At 37.1% G+C, this 17,500-nt stretch overlaps 1 protein-coding gene across 6 annotated transcripts in view; it reads right to left on the reverse strand.

Moving 5' to 3' along the window:
- The window catches only part of LOC106884094 (neo-calmodulin), a 484,648-nt gene that overhangs the window by 149,307 nt on the left and 317,841 nt on the right, over nt 1-17,500 (reverse strand). Inside the window, exon 1 of one of the 6 annotated variants that reach the window (XM_089340482.1) lies at nt 1,051-1,078. The exons of the other annotated variants lie outside the window; for them this stretch is intronic. The gene's annotated coding sequence lies outside the window, so the exon portion shown is untranslated. Of the gene's footprint in view, nt 1-1,050; nt 1,079-17,500 lie in introns of those variants that run through there. 6 annotated transcript variants of the gene reach the window in all.

A 17,500-nucleotide genomic window follows, 5' to 3' on the forward strand; every position in this document is an offset into this window, starting at 1 on the left:
CTCGAGTAAACCTATGATCAAAGTCGTTCCATCCATGACTATCTCGCCTTATTGACGAGGGGTGTCTGGCTTTAGGTAAAAGAAAATACAAGATCAGTTAATTGTGATTTTATTCAACGTATTCCCCTCCCAGAGTCACACTCTTATTGCAGCGGTCCTTCAGTTTTTCTAAGCCCTGTAAAAGATCTTGCAATATTGGGCCTCCAACCAGACCTTTCGCGATAACCTTAAGGCCAGGAACATTTCAGCACCCTCTCGTGTGGTCTCTTACTAGTGATCATATTAACTAGAAATACATATATTCTTTCTACTAAAGGCACAAGGCCTGTTTATCTTTTCTGGTGGTGGGATAGTCGATTACATCGACCCCAGTGTTTCAGTGGTCCTTAATTTTTTTCGAGTCCGAAAGGATGAAAGGCAAAGTCGACCTCGGCGGAATTTGAACTCAGAACTTAACGACAGGCAAAAAAATACCGGGAAGCATTTCGTCCAGCGTGCTAACGATTCTGCCAAGCTCGCAGAATAACAATGATAATAATGTTGATGATGATGATGTTGATGATGATGATGATGAAGATGATGATGATGATAATAATAATAATAATAATAATAATAATAATAATAATAATAATAATAATAATATAGAAAGGATTGAGGTAACTCCTCCTGAAGATATAGAGTCAAAATTAAAAGAAGAGTGCCACACAAGATGTCGAAATATCGTTCACTAGATAATAATAATAATAATAATAATAATAATAATAATAATAATAATAATAATAATAATAATAATAATAATAGAAATGGTTGAAACTCCGCGAGATTCTGCAGCTGCAGTTACTGGTGGTACTGCTTCTGCTGCTAATACTACTAGTAGCGTTGCTGCTGCGACTACTGTTACTACTGCTGTTGTTATAGAATATCTTGTAAACTGCTATTCTATTGACAGTGGTGTCAGCAGAAGTCAACAGAACTTTTACTGAATTAAATTCTGCTCTAAACCGACTTTCCTATTCGGTTATTCTTGTAAATGATTATAAAATAACTTACAGTACTCTCGCATGTAATCCCATCTTTGAGAATGTTAGACAACGGCAACAACAACAACAACAGCAGCAGCAGTGGCTGCAACAACGACTCCGTTAAAGACAATAACAAACAAATAACAACAATAATAACCACAAAAACAAAACAAAACGAAACGAAACAAAATAAAGCGAAAAACAAACGTACAACTATATCGGATAACAGCAAACGAAGAAGAAAAAAATATAGGAAAATTTTTTTTCAAAATGGCGTCTATATGGTGATAGAAGGCCGAAGAAAGTTGGGGGTTGGGTGAGGTACATGCAGTTTCTTCATTTCCTTTGTTGCAGAGATGAAACAGGGGTATTAAGAAGAGAAGTGGGGGTGTTGCTGAGGGTAATAGGGTGGTGATGTGAGAAACGGGTGGGTTGCAGCGTGTGAGCGGGGTGGGGGGTGGGGTGTAGTGGTGTTTTTTTTTTGGTTTTTTATTTTGGTTGGTGAAGTTAATAAAAGGGAGAAGGAAACAAATAAGCGCAGTTGTTGATGTTGTTGTTGTGATTGTTGCTTCTGGTGTAGTAAGATAAACGAAGAAGAGGAGTCGAACCCAGACAGATGTGCTTGAGATAAACAAACAAACAAATGAATAAATAAATAAATAAATAAATAGATAAATAAATAGATAAATGAATGAATAAATAAATAAAAAGACGTTGAAATAAATAATTAGAAGACGCAGAGATGGGGGTAATGGTGGGAGGTAATGGTTAGACACAGAACAGCCTCACCTTCTTTACATTCTGTTCTGTTATATAATCTGAAGTCGTATTCGACCCGTTATTGATCAGCTATTGAATAAAATAAAATGATATAACTTTTCTCAACAAATGTAGTCAATATTGGCTGCATTTTGTGCCACTAACTATTATCTCTATGTACGTATGTACGTGGTCAGTGTTTTAATAGATGTTTTATAAAACTGATATATCTATACATGCAGTTAGTATTTGAATATATTTAGTACAACTAGTAAATTGACCTACATTTGTAGTTAGTACTTGAAAACGGTTTTGTACTGATAACTATTGAACATACAAAAGTGGTTAATGTTTCGATGTATTATCTTTTTTTTTTTACTGCGCAGCTGTGTGGTAAGAAGCTTGCTTCTCAACAATATAGTTCCGGGTTCAGTCCCCCTGCTTGGCACATCGAGCAAGTGTCTTCTACTCTAGCCTCCGGCCGACCAAAGCCTTGTGAGTGGATTTGGTAAACAAAAACTGAAAGAAGCTCATCGTATCTATGTGTGTGTGTGTTTGACTTCCATTACCACTTGACAACTGGCGTTGGTGTGTTCCCCGTAACTTAGCAGTTCGGCAAAAAAACCCGAATAAGTACCAGGCTTTAAAAAATAAGTGCTGGTGTCGATCCATCCGACTAAAAGTTCTTCAAGTCGGTGCCAAAGCATGGCCGCAGTCTAATGTCTGAAACAAGTAAAAGATACTAAACTAATATATCTACATATGTGGTTATTTCTTTTATTGATTGATAGAAGTTACAGAGTGACTCAAGAGACAAGAGTTCCGCGCGCTGCATTTATCAACCCACATATGTGGTTTGCGGCTTAATATATTTTATACTACTGAAGCGGAAAGTTAACACGCCGGGTACATTACGCAGCGGCGTTTCGTTTGTCCTTACGTTCTGAATTCTAATTCCACAGAGGTCGACTTTGCCTTTAATCCTTCCGAGTCGATAAAATAAGTACCAGTTGAACACTAGGGGTCGATGTAATAGACTTATCCCCTACTCCTAAATTGCTGGCCTTGTACCAAAATTTGAAACTAAGGCGGCGAGCTAGCAGGATTGGTAGCACGCTGGGTTCAATACTTAGCGGCATTTCGTCTGTCTTTGCGTTCTGTGTTCAAATCCTAGCGAAGTTGACTTTGCCCTTCTTCCTTCCGAGGTCGATAAAATAAGTACCAGTTGAGTACTGGGGTCGAAATTGCTGGCCTTGTATCAAAATTTGAAACTAGTATACTTTATGCAACTAAAGTGGCGAGTGTGCAGAATCGTTATCATGTTGAGCAGCATTTCGTCCGACTTTACGGCCTGAGTTCAAATTTCCCCAAAGTTGACTTCGCCTTCCATCTATCCGGGGTCGATAAAATATGTACCAATCGAACACCGGAGTCGAAATTTGAACTCAATATATTTTATACTACTAATATATCTAAATAATATCAATGTCATATACTTACTCTATATATTTTGTTCATGAGTTTATTAATTGCAGGATAGTGTCAGAGGGGAAAATCCCTTTGAGACGTCTTAAAGGGACTCTTCTCCTCAGGCGCTATCCCGCAGCTAATAAGTGCATAAACAAAATACATACTGTAAGTTTGTGACATTGATAACCTTTACATTATAAGGGCTGATTGAAATTTAAAATTTAATATCTAAATAGGCGCAGGTGTGGCTGTGAAGTGAAAAGCTTGCTTCCCAACCACATGGTTCCGGGTTCAGCTCTACTGCGTGACACTTTGGGTAAGTGTCTTTTATATATATATATATATATATATATATATATATATATATATATATATATATATATATAAATATATAAATGCGTGTGTGCTTGTGTGTTTGCCTCGCACCATCGCTTGACAACCGATATTGGTGTGTTTACGTGCCTGTAATTTAGCAGTTCGGAAAAAAGAGTCCGATAGAATAAGTACTAGGCTTACAATGAATAAGTCCTGGCAGGGGGCGATTTGATCGACTGAAAAAAAAACCCTTTAAGGCGGTACTCCAGCATGGCCGCAGTCATATGACTGAAACAAGTAAAAGAATAAAAGAATAAACAGGTCATTAGTTTCATAACATATCTAACACGATAAATACATACATACATACATACATGCATATATATATATATATATATATATATATATATATATATATATATATATATATATATATATATATATATATATATATATATATATATATATATATACACACACACACACACACACACACACATATATATATATGATTCGTATTTGAATATCTAAACCTGTATGTTCTTAGTATTTGGCTATATTTTGTACTACTAGTTAATAAATCTATCTACGCAGGCTAAATATTGTTCATACGTAGGTGGTTAATGTTTAATATATATTAATACTACTAATACATCTACGCATGTGGTTACTATTTCAATATATTTTGCTCTGGTAGCTAGGACATATAAGTGGTGAGTAATTAGTCCTACTAGCAATTAAACAAATATATCGGGGTCAGTATTTCATCTACACGTGTCTGGTCAGTGTTGTTTTAATGTATTTTCTACTGCTAACCGTTATGTGGTCAGTAGTGGAATTTGTTTTGTGCTAGTAACCGTCGTATCTCCATATGTGGCCAGTAGTTAAATGTATTTTATTACAAGCTATAATGTGGTTAGTGTTTTAAGACATATTTTACTATCATCACATGGTCAATATTCTATGGTGTATTGTACTGCAAACACACACACACACACACACACACACACAAACACATTAATGTTTACAGATATATGTCGTGGGACTCCGTCGGTTGCGATGACGTGGGTTCCAGTTGATCCGATCAACGGAACAGCCTGCCCCTGAAATTAACGTGCAAGTTGCTGAGCATTCTACAGACACGTGTAACCTTAACGTAGTTCTCGGTGGAGAGATTCAGCGTGACACAGAGTGTGACAAGGCTGGCCCTTTGAAATACAGGCACAACAGAAACAGGAAGAAAGAGTGAGAGAAAGTTGTGGTGAAGGAGTAGAGCAGGGTCTGTGTGTCTCTGCATCGGCGATGCAGGGAGGGGAAATAATTATAGAGGCGGGGTAGTCCGTTTTGTACAGTAGCGACTGAATAAAATATATATATATATATGCAATGTCTAGGTGTGAGTGAATACAAGAAGACGTTACGAGGGTGGGATACGGACAGAAAAGTGTGGATTCCATTAAGGATGACGGGAAGAAGAGAATAAGGGAAGGAGTAGGTCGGAGGGAGGAAAAGAGATTCAGTAATGGCGACGTGAAATGAACGTAAGGTGAGAAGACAGATAAACGCTCTCCGCCATTTGTGGCCAAAAGAAAGCGGTTGGACGACCTTCACAATGGACTCGGCTCATAGCCGAACAATAGATAACCTACTAAATTGCTTGTAGCCAAAAAATCCCCCACCAAAAATACGTAGGTGAAGGTTTCATATCCCGCCGCTGCTATTTCATTGTCAAAATTCATCTGTTTTCACAGCATATGTTTGTAAGTATTTTTTCTTATTGTTTTCTTTCGTTTATTCACTTTCTTCTTGCTTTATTTCGTTTATTAATTTTTCTTCTTGTTTTTTTTTTCGTTTATTCATTTTTTCTTATTGTTTTCTTTCGTTTATTCTTTTATTCATTCTGACCATCCACAACTTATTCGTTCTTTGATACCGCCATTTTCTTCTCGTTTCTTATTCTTTACAATATTTCTCTTTCAATCTTTTATGCTTTTCTTTCAACAGCTTTCAACATCTTACTTTCATTCTTTTCTTTCCTTCTTTTCTTTTTTACTTGCGTCCTTGCTCGCTTTGTTTTTTTTTTTTCGTTTGTTTTTTATTTGTTTTTGCTTCCTTTCTTCCTTCCTGCTCTCGTCCATTCCACCCCTAACTTTCCCCACCTCCCCACATATCTCAATCCACAACTGCCCACCACTCTCCACCGTCCCGCCCCCCCCCACCATTCTCGGAACATTTCATCTCAATCAATGGCATCAATAAAATGTTTCATTATAGTTACATCATCATCATCATCATCATCATCGTCATCATTGTCATCACCATCATCATCATAATCACCATCATCACCGTCATCGTCGTCGTCGTAATCCTCCTCCTCCTGTTCCTACCCCTCCTCTTCATCATCATCGTCAGCATCATCACCATAATCATCATCATCGTCATCGTTATCATTGCCATAATCATCGCTATCATCATCGTCGTAGTCGTTATCATCATCGCCATCATCATCATCATCATCATCATCATCATCGCAAGCAGCAACAGCAGCAGCAGCAGCAACAGCAGCAGCAGCAGCAACAGCACCATCACCGTCACACTTACACATACACGCGCACGCACATGCACACACATGCACACACATACACGATATACACTCATAGGCAAGTAACTCAATATGTGTGTGTGTGTATATGTGCAGGTGTGTGTGTGTGTGTGCATGTGTGTATGTGCGTGCGTATGAGTGTATGTGTGTGTGTATGTGCGTGTACATGTGTGCGTGTAGGCAGTTGCTCTTTTAGATTTTCTGTCTGTATGTCTCCTTATAAAACAATTCGTTTCTTTTTATTTTTCATTATTGTTGTTGGTGTTGTTGTAATTGTTCTCTATTTTCCTTTTCCACCTCTACCTCCTTCTCCTAAAACCCCCATCCCTTCCTCCCTTCCCCCTCCGTATCCCTCCCTCCACCCCTCTTTCTTCTTCTTCCTTCCACTCAGAGCCAACATCAATATTCGATCTTATGGACAGACAATGGCGCTTGCGTTTCACAAAAGATGTACAGCAATGTGAAGTCCTAACAGAAACAATAACTTTAACAGCAGCAACAGCAGCAGCCGCCACCACCACCACCACTACTACTACTACTACTACTACTACTACTACTACTACTACTACTACTACTACTACTACTTCAACAACAAGAGCAACGGGAACAACAACAGTAGTAGCAGCAGTAGCAGCTGTGATTGCCACTAGCAAGACAATAAGAGTGGCCTCTACATGGTTTCTCAAGATGCAAGGAATGGTTGGCATTTTTCTTGAAGACACGTTATATAATGTTGTCCTGGATACGCTATAAGGCATCCAGAAAACAGTGATATGCGACTGTTGCAACACTCCATCGTATATTCCTCAAGGTACCTGGCTCTGCAACCACGGACTTAAAGTCGAATCTAACTTACCAAAATCGCTACCTCCTTTCGTATCAGCAATACCATAGAGCTGTGGTTCGCAACCATTTTTTTGGTCATAGACCTCTTTGGTTCCTATTCTAACTCCATTGGACATCCATAGTCATTTGATGTATATAAAATAACATTGTACTGTATTTTTATAATTAGATATTAGGAATTGCTTAAGAAAAGTTGTTAAAATATTTTGTGTATTAGCGCAGGCGTGGCTGTGTGGTAAGAAGCTTGCTTCCCGACAACATGGTTCCGGGTTCAGTTCCACGGCGTGACATCTTGGGCTAGTGTCTTCTACTATAGCCTCAGGTCGACCAAAGCCTTGTGAGAAATGAGTTGTGACGTCACTGGTGCCAAGCTGTATCGGCCTTTGCCTTTCCCTTGCACAACATCGGTGGCATAAAGAGAAGAGGCTGGTATGGATGGGCGACTGCTGGTCTTCCATAAACAACCCTGCCTGGATTTGTGCCTCAGAAGGGAACTTTCTAGGTGCAACACCATGGTCATACGTGACCGAAGGGGCTCTTTGTACTAGCAATGCACCGTATCTTTCAACAGTCTAAACACATCTATATTTCGCTTAAGCATTCCGACAGAAACAATATGGCGCAGAACACAATATACGCAATGAGCTCCTGAATTTCACCCTCCACATATTTGATTCCTCATTGGTAACGCCTTCCAGTATGCATGAGCAAATGCATTTCATTCCCCACATAAATTGAACTTCATGTTAAAGCTCTGACGAAGCTATAAGGTGTTACTCATGACTCAACTCTGAGCTCACCGCATCTTATACTGGAAACAGCTGTAAGCTAATGAAATCCATTAGATAATCGGTTATTCCTTTGTCATTTCTTTTCTTTTCTTTTATATATATGTATATATATATATTTATATATATATATATATATATATATATATATATATATATATATATATATATATATATATATATATACATATATATATATATGCAATTTGGTTCTGTATCTAATGAAAACACAAACTACTTCTACACAGCTGTTCAAACCGTCACCACCACTGCCACTACAGCCGCCGCCACCACCACCACCACCACCACCACCACCACCACCATTGCTATTACTGCTTCAAGAAAGAAAGAGAGAGAGAGAAAGAGAAAGAGAAAGAATGCCAATTGAAATTGAAAGATCTAAAACACTAAGCGATAACTACAACAAAAAACCCCCCTAACACCGCCAATGCTATAACGCCACCACCAGGATCAACATTAATACCTGCATCAAACCCCACCAACTCACCACTACCCCACCACTAGCATCATCATCATCATCATCATCATCATCATCATCATCATCATCATCGTCATCATCACCACCACCATCATCATCATCATCATCATCATCATCATCGCTACCAACACTATTAACAGAGCCACGAACACCATTAGCACCCCCCCCCCCGCCCCCCCCCCCCGCCGCCACCATCACAATCAGTAGTTATTACCCAGTATTTCATTATTTAGTAGCATGACGGGGTTGTCGTCTGCATTGTTCCACCTGAATAGACGAGAGAAGAGTTTATGGTCGTATTTAATGTCCACCAAACATTTTATGTATGTGTGTGTGTCTGTATGCATGTATTCATATGCGCGTATATATATATATATATATATATATACATATATATATATATATATATATATATATATATATATATATATATATATATATATATATATATATATATATATATATATATATATATATATATATACATGCATATATGTATATATATATATATATATATATATATATATATATATATATGTATGCATGTATGTATGGATAATGCATGTATGCATATAAATATACATATATATATATATACACATTATACACACATACATACATATACATTTATGCACATATTTGTATGTGCTACATTATATAGGCATATATGTGCGCGTATATAGATGTGTGTGTGTATGTGTGTATATATATATATATATATATATACACACATATATAGATACATACATATATTTATATATATATATATATATATATATATATATATATAAACACATACGCATACACAACTGTCATTGCTCTACCTTCTCTCTACTTTATCAAATATGCCATAGAACAACAACAACAACAACAACAGCAATCAACACGAAGCAATTTACTTTTAATTACTTAACATCTTGTCTCCCCACTTTTCTTTTGGTCTTCTAGTGTTTTTCTTTCTTTCTTGCTTTCTTTCTTTCTTTCTTTCTTTCTTTCTTTCTTTCCTTCTTTCTTTCTTCCCTTTCGTTTGTTTCTGTTCTCTTTTTCTCAACCTCCCTCTCATCATCAACATCATGATCATCATAGTCCACATCGTCGTCGTCAGCATCATCATCATCATCATCATCATCATCATCATCATCATCATCATCATCATCATCATCATCGTCGTCGTCGTCGTCATCATTGTCGTTTTCATCATCGTCTCACCATCTTCGTTATGATCGCCATCCTCAACGTGATCGTGGCAATTGTCGTCGTATCTTAAATGGTCGATGATATTTATTGACCTGGGAAGTAACGTTGCTTCATCATCATCATCATCGTCATCATCATCTTCATCATCATCATCATCATCTTCATCATCATCATCATCGTCATCATCATCTTCATCATCATCATCATCATCATCATCATCATCATCTTCATCATCATCATCGTCATCATCATCTTCATCATCATCATCATCGTCATCATCATCTTCATCATCATCATCATCATCATCATCATCATCATCATCATCATCATCATCATCTTCATCATCATCATCGTCATCATCATCTTCATCATCATCATCATCGTCATCATCATCTTCATCATCATCATCATCATCTTCATCATCATCATCATCGTCATCATCATCTTCATCATCATCATCATCATCATCATCATCATCATCTTCATCATCATCATCGTCATCATCATCTTCATCATCATCATCATCGTCATCATCATCTTCATCATCATCATCATCATCATCATCATCATCATCATCATCATCATCATTATCATCGTCATCATCAAAGGTGGTGAGCTGAAACAATCGTTAAGCACGCCGGGCGAAATGCTTAGCGGTATTTCGTGAGTCTTTAGGTTCTGAGTTCAAATTCCCACCCGAGGTCCACTTTGCCTTTCATCTGTTCGGGTTTCGACAAAATAAGTACCAGTTAAGTACTGGGCTCGAAGTACTCGACTATTCCCCACTCCCTCACCCCAAACTTCATGTCTTGTGCCTATTGTAGAAAGGATCATCATCATCATCTTCATCATCATCGTCGTCGTCGTCGTCATCATTGTCGTTTTCATCATCGTCTCACCATCTTCGTTATGATCGCCATCCTCAACGTGATCGTGGCAATTGTCGTCGTATCTTAAATGGTCGATGATATTTATTGACCTGGGAAGTAACGTTGCTTCAAAAAAAAAAAAAAAAAAAAAGGAATCCCCAGGTGAGCATTGCAAAAAATCATTGAATGCCCTGGACAGACTCAGAATTATACGGAAGCCCTTCCTTGCCGACGGTATGAAGACGGGTTTCATCGAAGCAGTCTTTGAATCAATACTCCTCTATGGACCTTCAACATGGCCACTGTACAAGAGAATTTTGTCAGTACACACGTGAGAATGCTTCGTGAAGTTCTCGATCTTTCGTAGCAGCAACGCCTTGCAAAGCAGCAGCAACTGTATGGTCGTTCTGCTCCCACCTACGACAATGTCTCTGCTACTTATGATGACGAAAGCACGTCGTTTAGTGGTTAGGGTATTCGGCTCTCGATAGTAAGGTCGTGAGTTCGATAGCTAGCGACGAGTTGTGTCCTTGAGCAAGATACTTTATTTCAGGTTGCTCCAGTCCACTCAGCCGCCAAAAATGAGTTGAACCGGTAATTCAAAGGGCCGGCCTTGTCATACTTTGTATCGCGCCGAATCTCTCCGAGAACAACGTCAAAGGTAAACGTGTCTGTGGAGTGCTCAGCCACTTTCACGTTAATTTCAAGAGCAGGCTGTTACATTGATCGCATCAATTGTAACCCTAGCCGTCGCAACCGACGAAGTGCCTGTAAATGCTGATGTCACGCTCTACATATGGTGGGCCGGTGGGTGGTATAACGTGGCCTATATCTCAGTCAATGTAAATAGACGCGCTCTAATTTTTATGACTATAAAAGCTCCATAGTCTTTAAAGTAAGACTTCAACCAAACTACACAATAAATTCACAAGTCTTATTGGTGGTATCGGAAGTAAAGATTGCTCTGCATTGTTACATTGTCGTCATGCCTTGTTCATTACCTCCTCATACAATTAGTTTCTCTATTTCTATACTGGTTTCGTTGCCGGACAGTTTTGTCTGAAGTACTACACGACTGGATAATACAACACGACGAGAAGTACTTCGTAACTAGACCTGGATTAGTCGTTTACCTTGTGAAGGATTAACATATTTACCTAGATAAGTATTAACATATTTAGTGCTTATACAGCATTATATAGGTAACTAGAACGTGTGGTGTGGTGAGTAGGTAGAGAGGCTAAGTTGCTGCTAACACATAAGTACAAGACGCATGAAAAAGCTAGCGAGAGGTTGATATTATGTATAAGTAAACAAACAGATAGATAGATAGATAGATAGATAGATAGATAGATAGATAGATAGATTTCTTTTATTAGCCACACAGGGATAGATAGATAGACAGACAAATAGATTGAGAGTTAGATTGACAGACAGCTAGATAGAGAAATAGAAAGATATACAGATAAATAGATAGATTGATAGATAAATAGACAGACAGGCAGATAGACAGACACATAGATAGATTAATAGAGAGATAGAAAGATAGTCAGTCAGACAGACAAGTGGATAGATAGAGAGATAGATAGATAGATAAATATGTAGGTAAGTTGATAGATGCATAACTGACAGATCGATACATAGACAGACAGATATATAGATTTGTAGATTGGTAAGTAGCTAACGAGACATGAATAGTTAGATATAAATGGATAGACACATAGACAGATAGATACGAAATTTAGTGATAATTTCAGTAGTTAACAAGAAAGTAGATAGTGTTGAAGTAGATAGATAGGCAAATGGATAGATAGGCGAATGGAAAGATAGATTGATAGATAGGTAAGCAGATAGACCGGTAGGAAGAGAGATCGGTCGGAAGACAGATCGGTTGATTAATAGGTAAACAAGTAATAGTTAGTTTATTCTATACACACGGAGCATTAAAATGCTAACGCAAAATAATTATTTGGTGAGACATATAAACTTAAACTAATCAATCTTCAAGAAGAAAACATCCTATAAAAAACAATTCTTAATGTCAATACTACGAAATATTCAAAAATATGTTTTTATTGAAATAATAAAACAACTAACCCCTACACTCATTCCTTCTCCATATATATATACATATAAATATATATATATAATTGATGAAGGAAACTATAAACACTTATGATAAATCTATCTTCCGTTTCCTTCATCAATTATTATTATCTCAATTAACGCTGTGGTGGAATTCCTGGCGTAGATCCAGATGAAATATATCCCAACAGTGGGATGACACCAGGTAGCCCAAACTGTGAACATGCTTTACTCAATACACTAATTGGCATATACTCATTAGTCAAGAAAATCACACACACACACACGTACGTACGTACGTACATATATATATATATACATATATATATATATATATATATATATATATATATATATATATATATATATATATATATATATATATATATATATACATATCTATATCTATCTATCTATCTATCTATCTATCTATCTATCTATCTATCTATCTATATATATATATATATATATATATTGGTCGGTAGGCGTAAAGATAGGCTGATTGACAGAGAGATAGACAAGTAAGTTAACATATTCAATACTCGGAGCGCTTTAAAAGCTAACTTTAAAATAATTATGTGGTGAGACCCGCACAGACGAAGAGATAGTTAAGTTAGTGTTGACATGATTACGCAGAGAACTTTCAACCACAAACACTTGTGGTGAAGACAGACAGAAAGATTTTAGTGTTAACGCGTTTCATGTTTAATACACGCAGTATTTAAACAACTAATAAGAAATAATTACACGATAATAACAACAGTAATGACAATCAGTGAAATCAAATAACGTTATTACTCCACTAAGGTGTACGTGGGTAACGCCTAACTATGGAAAGAAATCAAAGACATAATTCATTATTTACAGAACAGTTATTTTGTAAGCTGATAAAGTATGGAACGAAATCAAGCGCGTAATCTATTATGGAAACGTTATTTGTAACATTCGTAAGACAACTGACTGGAAAATAAATATTTTAAATTAAGTGTAAAATTGTGATATATATATATATATATATATATGTACGCACACACACATTCATTCGTATGTCATTGTTCTGTTTTATTTCAAGATTTCTTGCCAATAGAGAAAGAGCCGGTTTCTAACTTAGATTCAAGGCTCCCTCATTGAAATTTCATCACCAACAAGGTACTTTTGTTTGTATGCATGTATGTATGTATGTATGTATGTATGTATGTATGTATGTATGTATGTCTATGTGCAGATTTGTATGTTTTGCTTTATGTATGTATTCTCATGCATATAGTTGAATATCTAGACATGGTCATATATATTGAAATGATAAGCTTCTGGAAAGTCTTGCAGATTTTTATAGTTCCAGTAATGGATTGGTTTTGTAGTCTCGAATTAGCTTTCCCCTTTCTGGTTTTGAAAAGCCTAATTTCTCAAGATTCGTATTTATGCAGTGTGTTACAAATCCCAGGGTCCCAGTAATTATCTACGTGGACATTATAAACGCTTTAGAAAAATATAATTTCCAAAACGGGTATGCCTTTTATGGTTCTCTGTGGCCTTGTAAAATCCGATAAAAAATCATCTGCTACTGGTTATAAAGCAAATCAACAGAACCCATTTCATGGTCGGTCCGTGTTTCATGGATAGACAGTAAAGGCAGACGGAAGCAATACTTGTGTACAAAGGTAGTGGAGGCGCAATGGCCTAGTGGTTAGGGCAGCGGACTCGCGGTCATAGGATCGCGGTGTCGATTCCCAGACCGGGCGTTGTGAGTGTTTATTGAGCGAAAACACCTAAAGCTCTACGAGGCTCCGGCAGGGGATGGTGGCGAACCCTGCTGTACTCTTTCACCACAACTTTCTTTCACTCTTACTTCCTGTTTCTGTTGTATCTGTATTTCAAAGGGCCAGCCTTGTCACACTGTCACGCTGAATATCCCCGAGAACTACGTTCAGGGTACACGTGTCTGTGGAATGCTCAGCCACTTGCACGTTAATTTCACGACCAGGCTGTTCCGTTGATCGGATCAACTGGAACCCACGACGTCGTAAGCGACGGAGTGCCAACAACAACAACAACAAAGGTAGAATGAACTCAACAAGGAATCAACGGACATCCATCAAATTTACAAAGCCAGAAGGATCACATTTTCTGAATCTAGCATTACTGACTCACTTGGCCACCCCTACATCCAGTTGTCTGTCTCAGGCGTACGGGATTTGATTTTCCTCTAACTGAGTGAGACCCAGGTAAGGGAAGTCTGTTAATATTCAAAATGGTTTAAATTACTATTGACTGATCGCATTATCGAAAACGGCAGACGCGTACCATTAAAATTCATTCATATAAACTTCCAACAGTTTTATGGTTTTCAAAATAGCCATTGTATTTACATAGCTATTCCTAAAACATTAATCCTCTTTTATCACCTGATATACTTCACTGATCCGAAGCAACACGGTACACTAGTTGCGAACTGTATTACGCTTATCACGGTTTGATCTGTGATAACACGAGTTGGCCATCAGTCAAAGATTCTGCGTCAACAGCCAAAACGCGCCCAAGCAACCATCAACACTGCTAAGGACAAATTTGGGATTTCACAACGAAGTCTATTGTTCCCATGTGTTCTGTTATTCGTTTATCAATGATTCATTTAACACGGTGTTTCTTTTTCTTTTTCTTTAGAGCCAAACATCCGTGATAAACGAGCACAGATATATTACTATGTTCTGACTTCATCAATGAATCATAGATTTCTGTGTGAATGTCCCTGTAGGGGAAGTAGAATTGTTCGGAGATTAAATAATTCACAGATGCCATCCAAATGAAAAATAATAGATAACGGAGTGTTAATATATTTAATGGAGGAGCATTAAGAAGCTAAACAGAAATAAGTGTATACCATCAGAGAGAATAACGTAACAACAGAAGCAAGAAAACAATACAAAACAACAAAAAACAAAAAAGGAAAAATAGAAATATATATAAAAAAAAAGCCCAGAAGCGATTGATCAATAACGTATTATTACATCAATTGGTTGAGGTTAGCAAGATATTCAAAACTCGCGTTTAGCTATTTTACACAATAACCCCAGTGATTACTATTTCCCGTGTGTGTGTATGTGTGTGTGCATGCATGTATGTATGTGTGTGTGTGTGTATGTGTTAGTCTCACGATGTGTGATTGCTTTAGCATAGTTATACACACACGTGCGCTCGCACACACACACACTCACACCCACACTCACACAAGTACACTATCATACTCACACACGCTTCCCTTCATATATATTCTATCCTTTCATTCTTTTCCTTGCTTCTGTCATTGGATTGCAGCCATATTGGAGTGTCACCTCATATAGAATTTCAGGCGATAACATCGACCTCCAGTATTTCTATCAGTTTGATACCAACTTTATCGATAGCTATCTGTCAAAGTGCTAGGTTTTATGGAGCTGAAAATGTCAAACCCTAAACAACGACGGTTTTTGGATTGTAATCATAAATACAATCATTTTCACATCACACCCACACACACCCAATGCACACACACACACACACACACACACACACACACTCCATCACACACATACATACCCAACGAGCATCTATAATTTCCTTCTAACAGATTTTACTCAAAAATGTTTGCTCAGACTGACGCAAATGTAGAAAACACGTGATCAAGTGCTCAAGATGCCGTGCATTTGGGATCGAACCCGGAACCTCGTAGCTGTGGACTGGACTACAGTTAGGACTGCCACATTATGTTGGTAAATAATTTTTACTCTCTCTCTATATAAATATATACATACACATATACATGCACACACAGAGTGTTAACGGGTTTGAGAAAGCTATAAAATATTTCACAACCACGTAGCTCTGAGTGCACCGTGTCTCAAAGCAGAAACAACTGTAAGCTAATGAAGGTGATTACGTAACTCTTAAATATTTTTATCATTCCTTAATTGATGTTACGCAATGTTGTACCCTCCTGACATTTTAACTTCAAAGTATATATATTTTGAGGTACTAACAACTAGTTATTAGTAACGCTATGCCAGAGCAAAACCATATATATATATATATATATATATATATATATATGTATTTATGTATTTATGTATATTCATTCATATGTATGTGTGTAATGGAATTTAGAACTCGTAAGTCTCATTAGTCGAGTTTCGCACACATGCCACCATCATCAGCTAGATTCGTATCCGACAAAAACCTGAAATCTGCTCTACAGGATCTGAAACGCGATAAAATAGTAACATATAAAAAATGATAAGAGCAATCTGTTTGTTATTATGAACAATGACGAGCAGATTATATATATATATATATATATATATATATATATAATCAACATTTTATTAATATGGTTAGAGAAAATTCACTAAAATTAGGAATGAAGCACCGCACAATTAAGAACGAAGCTCAATAAATTAATTACAGCTGCGAACTCACAAACAGAATCTATTTTCTTCTAATATGAAGAAAGCGAGCTTAACCCATCATACAGCTATGTCATGGTAAGGGGAAAAAATGAAGAAAAAAAAAAAGAAAAATATTCTTCCGAAGTACAATTTTCTTAATCAACACATCCACTCACAGAATCGCTAAACAATTAGATGTTATCATGAAGAAATATACTCTAGAGACACATAGTATACACTCATCGTACGTGTTTCTAAAAAAATTGCACGAAACTGACAAAGCTGGCAAAATTCCTACTATGAATGTTGAAAGAATCTTTACCAATATTCTTGTAATGGAAACTTTTAGGCACAATATTAGACAAGGTGTGTACGCACTCAAGAATACTAACGGCCAGTATGCCAAGAAATTGTCTTCAAAATTTCTGCTGGCCTGCATTACTGAGATTCTTTTAACGACTTTGTCCCAAGCAAGACTTGAGGTCATTGTAGGATAAGGGATCGCAAAGAAGGAAAATAAAGGGGCTCATAAATCCAAAAGATGCTGATTTACAGAATCGACTAAATGTCATAGCACAAACTAGAAAAGCACTCGGAGATCGCAGACCTCCGCCCAGCAGCTCATTT

This window comes from Octopus bimaculoides, chromosome 23 (genome assembly GCF_046866305.1).
Source record: "Octopus bimaculoides isolate indiv1 chromosome 23, ASM4686630v1, whole genome shotgun sequence".
Lineage (NCBI taxonomy): Eukaryota > Metazoa > Mollusca > Cephalopoda > Octopoda > Octopodidae > Octopus > Octopus bimaculoides.